The 7701-nt window shown below is 28.0% G+C and overlaps 2 non-coding genes across 2 annotated transcripts; both read left to right on the forward strand.

Annotated features, from left to right (window-relative positions):
• Positions 1-998: 998 nt before the first annotated feature.
• TRNAC-GCA (transfer RNA cysteine (anticodon GCA)) lies at positions 999-1070 on the forward strand. The gene has a single exon. It is a non-coding gene; the product is annotated as a tRNA-Cys (tRNA).
• Positions 1071-1216: 146 nt separating this feature from the next.
• On the forward strand, positions 1217-1288 carry TRNAC-GCA (transfer RNA cysteine (anticodon GCA)). Its single transcript has one exon. It is a non-coding gene; the product is annotated as a tRNA-Cys (tRNA).
• The last annotated feature ends 6413 nt before the right edge of the window (positions 1289-7701 follow it).

The raw sequence follows: 7701 nt of genomic DNA on the forward strand, positions 1-7701 counted from the left end.
ATTTGGGTCATACCAAATATTTATATTGTTTTTTTTGTGATAAATAAGAATTAAGGTCACCCTCACCAAAACGCAAACAGAACAACAAGAATTTCAAGGGTTAAAAAAAGGTTTATGTGAAAATAAATATTTAAGGGTTAAATAAGAATTTTCTTTGGCAGCATGAAGCGGACAATGCAGGCAAAGTTTGTTGTTGTAGTGTGGGCCTTGTGGAAAAACGAAAACGAAAAACTGTGGGAAGGGAAGATTATAACGTGCTACGCATGGGAACCTACATTTTGTTTGACTGAAATAATTGTACATTCTCGTATCGCATAAAAATTGTTTTGTAAATTTGTTAAAAAAATTTACAAAAAATATTTTTTTTATTATTTTTTTAAGAATCTTAATTGACAATTAATTTTTTCGTGTCTAATTATTTTCTACAAAATTATAAAATTCGTAAATAAGGAAAAGTGTTTTATATAAAATATTTTACAAAATAATTAAAAACAGTTTACTTCAATTTTTTTTCATAGTAAAATTTATAGCTAATTTTTATAAACAAAATTTCAAAACAAAATTGACATGATTTAAAAATTTTGTTGATTACCAATGTATAAATACTTGTGGAATATTGATTGAAATTCGAATTTGTAGAACTTAATTTCCAAGTCATCAAATAATTTGTATCTATAAAAAATGCGATATCTTGTTACGCACGTCAAACCTCGACACAGACAAAACAGGGTGTCGCGATTCGCGGTCCAGCTTCCTCGCCTCTCTACCCCGTTTTCCTTCTGCCGTTGTCTTCTTTCTCTTTTGCGTTTTTTCTTTTCAGCATCTTTCTCATTATTATCTTAGTCTTTTATTTTATTTTTCATTTAATTCATATTCTACAACTTTATCTTTTAATTCGTATTCTATAATTATAGATCATCGTGATGAATAATTTTGAAATCCGTATAAATTTAGTAAACATTTATTAATTAGAAAATAAATAATTTAATCATGTCAAGGGGTCCATAGCTCAGTGGTAGAGCATTTGACTGCAGATCAAGAGGTCACTGGTTCGAACCCGGTTGGGCCCTGTAATTATTTTTCAATTTAATCTTTTCATTTTCGTTATTTTGTTAAATATAATTAGTTGCAACCTAGGTTTCTCCAAAAGTAGAATAATAATAAACTTATAAAAATTAAATACTTGGTTTGTAAAAAAATTTAACTAAAATTGAAGGGGTCCATAGCTCAGTGGTAGAGCATTTGACTGCAGATCAAGAGGTCACCGGTTCGAATCCGGTTGGGCCCTTTTTTTAAAATTCAATTGTTTCGTTTTCATTAATTTGTTAAATGTAATTAGTGGCCACCTATGTTTCTCCAAAAGCAGAATAATAATAAACTTATTAAACTAAATACTTGTTTCGTAAAAAAATATAATTAAAGTCGAGGGGTCCATACCTCAGTGGTAGAGCATTTGACTGCAGATCAAGAAGTCACCGGTTCGAACCCGGTTGGCCCTCTTCCTTTGATTTAATAATTTTATTAAATGTAATTAGTTGGCTACCTATATAAAAGAAATTGTTCCTTCGAAAGTAGAAAAATAATATAAACAATTATTTTTGGAAACAAAATCATCACAAACCAAATAGTTAAAAAATGGAAAATTACTAATATTTTCTTTATTACAATTATAAAAAACATTTTTGAATTGAAAGTACTTCTTGTTTTTTTAATTGAAACTACCTATTTCAAGCAACTTCGTAAAACAATTTTTTCAACGTGAATTTTTTTAATGAAATTTAAACAATCACTTAAAAAATATGATAATTTTTTTAATCTAAAAAATCTGGTTTATGATAAAAATAATTTTTTAAATAAACAAATTCATCTATTATAATTGTGTAAACTTGTATTTTATACTATAAGTGTTGATGAAAAATACCCGATCGACCATATTCGGTTTGTCTGAGGAACAATATATCAATTCACACATTCTCAAAAACAAAAAAGTGTATTTAATCAGAATCATAACGATAATTACAATGACTAACCGTATAATATATATATATATATATATATATATATATATATATATATATATATATATATATATATATATAATATTCATGTCCATGACTTCATTTTCCTGATTCACTTTATGTTTGTTTTCGTTGAGTTATTTTATTTTACTGTTCGTATTTAATCTCTAATCTTAGAAGTTCTTTTGGAAATTATACTGGATTTGCATAATAAGCTTGACATGACAAAAAAAAAAAATCTGTAAATCAGGTTAGAACAAGTTAAAATAATTTTAGTCTTAATTAAATAAGAACATTTTAAGTTAATGTCACACTTATTGTACAAAATAATAGCTATATTTAAGAAAATAATATTAAGATTGTTTTATTAAATATATATATATATATATATATATATATATATATATATATATATATTCTAATAAAATAATATTAATATTAATATTAATTTCTTAAATATATATTCTAACTTATATATTAGACCATTATCAAATATATAAATTTCTTATATATTTTAACTTAAATATATATTATAATAAAATAATAATATTATTATTTTATTAGAATATATATATATATATATATATATATATATATATATATATATAATTTTTTTATTTTTTAAAACAAACTAGAATGACTCGTTATCTGATATAAGTTGAAGTTTAAAGAAAAATGACTTATTTAAAATACGAATCAAACAAATAAAAATTGACTAACAACTTGTTTAATTAGACAGATTTATTTAATAAATTTATCTATATGATAAAATGTGAAGTCCTTAATATGATTAAGAATCAAATAAATTTCATAGCAAAAAAAAATATTTTTAGTGGTGGAATCAAATAACTTAATATATATTATTCTTATCCTTACTCTAATTTATGCTAGTTGTTCATGCTATGTGGAAAACAACTAACATTTACTTTTTTTTTTTTTTAAATTCATTTAGAAGGCAAGTTGTTACAATATTGTTTCATATTGTCACTTAATTATGGATTTTCGCGTGTATTGAGATTTTTACTTCACTAATAATTATTTTAAATGTAATATCTAGGATGCGGTAAGAAAGAGAGTATAAATACTCCTTCAAACATTTTTAATTGTTATAATAAATTAATTCATTTTTATTAAAAATGCATATATATATATATATATATATATATATATATATATAAATAAATAAAATTCTTATCAGTTGCTTTATTTTTTCAATGGCTATAATATTTAGATTAACTTATAACTTATTTAACCAACTAGTTCATTTAATAGAATTATAATTAATTTTTACACGTGTATCAATTATTTTTCAGTAAAATTAAATCTATATATTTTCAATATAACTTTTCCACACACATATGTGCATTTATACATAATAATATCTTTTGTCAGAGTCATTGAAATATTATAATTATTCTGATTAATAATAATTAGCATGGTCCACATTTTAATACAGATAACAATATTCAACCTCAATGTGGTTTCATGTTATTTTCACATTAATGATGTAATTTAAGAATTAATTTTGTTATATGGTCTAGTAAGTAGTTTTGTTATTTGGGATATGAAAGAAGATTTTTGTGAAACATGATCTAGGATGAGATATGGTTGTGAATTTGAATTGCCGTATGGTGTGGGTATGGAGGTCTGAGGTTTGAAGAATAAGAAAAACAGTTATGTTATCAATGACAGAATTATAATTAAAACATTCAATTCAAGTCACGGACTGCTCAAATTCAATGCACAGTCTGCAAACTCAAAATGGTGTCTCTCCTCCCCAACTGTCTCTCACCGACATATACCTATTCTATGTAAATTTCAAACTCCATCTTCTCACTCTTAATTAAAACTCATCATAACAATTTTTTTAGTTTAATTAAGCCTTTTTTAGGTTAATGAATCTTCAGATCTACAAAGTAAAAGGTGTTTGAAAGAAGCTAATTGTTGTTGAAAATAATTAATTTGTAGTAAGAGAGGTGTAACAAGAGAATTTGAGGATGATGTATGATCTGGAATGAGTTCCGAAAACATCTCATATGAAAAATGGTGAAATAGTTTTTGATAATAAATGAATATGCAGCGAAATTGTACGAGAAGAGAAGAGCATGTGGCTAAGTGAGTAAATTAATAATATAGTAACTTGCATTAGCGGGCACTGCGGGTTTTTGTTTCACGTGGGCCACTGTGGGATGGCCATTACATGAGACAGACAAACACCATGCATCTCTCTCCTCAAATAACTAGCCGTCAATTCTTTGCTTTTTTCTTTTCTCTCTCTCACAGACTCAACACAAACACTTTTCTCTTAATTCACACTCCTTCTTCCTATAACAAAACTCCAACTTCTCCTTTATCTTCTTTTCTTTTGTTTTCTTCACTACACAACTTTTCTTCAGCTTTCAACAAAACACTACTTAGCAACAAACAAGAAGAAAAACAAGAGGGTGTTTGGGGAATTGGCTTCCAAAATTTATGTGTTTTATTCTCTTGCCATGTTGGTTGCCGGCGGCAGAAGGGTCATCTTCTATGCGTGTGTGGTGCTGATGCTCGTGGCGTTGCATACGTGCCACACGTGCCAGGTTGAGGGGATTCGTGTGCTCCCAGGAAATGCAGTGCCCGACGTGGAATTCAGTCATGGCAGTGTGAATGATAACAATAAGAGGAAGGAGGATCTGTTCAACAAGTACTTCAATGGAAGGACTCATCTTGCTCGCACCAACACAACCCAAAAGGGCTTTGATGAAGCCAAAAGAAGAGTACCGAGTTGCCCAGATCCTCTCCATAATTAACCAGTAGAATTCCCATCCAATTTTCCATCTTTCATTTTTTTTTCTTCTGTGCTTTTTCTTTTCTGTCTCTCCAGTATTGAATTTATTCTGGTTTACATATATATGTTCATCCAAAATACCCACGTTTTTCTCATCATTTTCTATCCAGTAATGTGTCTTCTTGATGTAGAATATGAGGGAAAACCGGTGGTATTTTGGTATTATATATTCAGATTTTTTTTTTTAACTTCTCATCCATGAAGTATCCGAAATGAATTATCATAATCACCAATGTTAAGCTTGTATATAGAAGACGTTGAGGAATGTTAAGTATAGAGTCTATTTTCGTTGGATACTTTTTGTAATCCTTTGTTATTTGTTATTTACCTTTTTTTTCTTCCTTGTGCTTGAGAAAGGGAAGCTGAAAAAAAAAAAAAAAAACTTGCGGATATACGCAGTAACAGAGGCAGAGATTCATGCCTTCAATCTATGGTTCTAAGGTTTGGGTATAGCAGTGTAAAACAATTACTTTCTCTCTTCTTCTCTGAGTGCAGAAACCAATAACACAGCTTCCTTCATTATCAACGATAAAGTGTTTGATGGTATAATAAAATAATGAGTGTAATAATCTGAGGGATTGAAATATTATTTTTGGGATTCCGAATACTAAATTGATGAGTTGTGGCTCGTAAAATATAGAAATAGGAAAAAGTTAATCGAGCTTTACTGAGGTTGAATGCGCAGTGTGCATATATTGTGGGTGATGCTGCAACATGATCTGCTGCATTTGGTAAGTTTTTTATCTTTATTTATTGTTTCTCTCACATGACTTGTTGCTTCCTTGGCGAATTGGGGATTGTTCATTTCTCTACACTTCTCAGTTTTCTAAAAAGTTTTGTCAAAAGATCTGATTTGGAATCTGATGGGAAGGACTAAACTTTCATCAGAAAATCTCATCCGTTGGTTTCCAGTGAGTGAAGTTGGCTTATTCATTTCTGAATAGTCTATTGATGTGTCTGCGGGTATTCACTGCGTGGTCTGAAAAAGTTGAGTCATATTTAATTTCATTTTAGTTTAGTTTATATTATTTGGCGTGGAAAAGTTTGACTTGGCCAAATATAAGCTAAAATTCACTTCAGCGTAGATCCCTCTTCAAGTCATAAAAGCATCCAACTTTTTTGTTTGCGGGAGACATGTTTGGAAGATCCATTTCAGTTTGACTCATCATTAACTTTCTATAGATTTTACTCAGAAAAAAGTTATTATGTACAAACACTTTTTGGTTTGACATGTTTCTGTTAGTACACACTTAAATTACTTGTACACATTAAACTTTGTGTGATATAGAGAAAATATATGTTGCAAATCAGCTTACAAGGGATTGGATCACACACAGAAAATTATTCTTAAAAAGCAATGAGATGTAAAGAAAAATAAGGCAATTAATCTTGGTTGTTGTAGAGATGTCACTACTATATGTACAAACAAATAGAGGAATAATTTTGAATTATGAGAAGTCCTCCAAATAAGTAAATTATTGTTGGCAAAGCATCTTTTTTTCCTGAATTATTGATGGTGGTACACATTGTGAGGACAATATTATATTAGTAGACTTCTCACTATAATTTGCTAACATGATTAAACAATTTAATCAATGCGGCAATCTTGTCGAACGAGGAAAATGACAGCATGAGAAAAATTATAAACAAAACATAAACGCAATTTGACAACTGAGTTTCATTAGCGTGAAGAAGAGAAAAAACAGTGAAGACAACCAAGGTTAACGTAGACATATTAAATTAACCTTACTTTTTCTTATACAAAGGGAATTTTCAAAACGTGGTCTTCTTGAAGTAATATTATATAGTACATGAACTATTTCTACAAACTTTTCCACAAGTTTCTTTTAAGAGAGAAAAAAAAACAATAATTATATGATTTTTTCTATAAATTAGCTTATGAAAAAGAAAATCTCTTAGAATGAACTTATAGAAAATGTTAAAGCAAAGTTGATCAAATACTATATATAGTTTTGATTATGTGTTTAATAATAAGGTATATAATATGTCAATTAAGAGTTGTTTCATGAAAGTCCTTAGAGTTGTTTCAAACAAGCAACTTTTGAAAAGGCGAAATGGTAGTCCTGCAAAAACAATTAGCCACATCAAGCTCTTTGCTTTACCCAAGTTTGGAAAGAAGCTACGTGATTGAGGTGTGATAAGTTGTATTGTGTATCAAAGAGATGCATAAAAATATATATGTGCATTCAAGGTTGCTTGAAGAACATTAATACATTTTCAAGCTCAAGACAAAGAAAAATAATTGTGTAAGACTTCATAATGAAGTTAAAAGGATCTATAATTATGCTTTCCTTCTCAATATATATATATATATATATATATATATATATATATTTCTTTGGAAAAAAATAAGATGATGATGTAGATAACAAAAATCAGGATAAGAACAATGAAGATCTTGTAATCTTTACTAGTTGTTAAGTTTTAGTTTTTGAGTAAGAATACTGACATTTTCGTGATGCTTCCCTCTCTTAATAAACAAAACTTATTATAATTGTTTAGATCACACCTTTTGTATAAATAAAGGGTTTAACGAGAAGTGACTACGTCTGATAATTGTTTACCTAGGAATAAATGTGTTCAAAATATTTAATTTAGCCATGAATGACTATTTTTCAAAAAAATACATAGTTATTTAAGTTGGTAATGATTGTGTTCTAAAAAACACTCAAATGTTTACATAGGAATAGTTGTATTCAAATAATACACTATCTAAAGTGTTTGTACTTCAAATAATACTCAATTTTTAGGGAAAGTAACTATAGCCTAAATTACTTTGTGTTTCAAGTTAAAACTTTGTATGATATTTTTAATTAATGTTAATTTGCAAATAGC

The sequence above is a fragment of the Vigna unguiculata genome, chromosome 7 (assembly GCF_037176805.1).
Source record: "Vigna unguiculata cultivar grain cowpea cultivar isolate G323 ecotype 2 chromosome 7, ASM3717680v1, whole genome shotgun sequence".
In the NCBI taxonomy this organism is placed as follows: domain Eukaryota; kingdom Viridiplantae; phylum Streptophyta; class Magnoliopsida; order Fabales; family Fabaceae; genus Vigna; species Vigna unguiculata.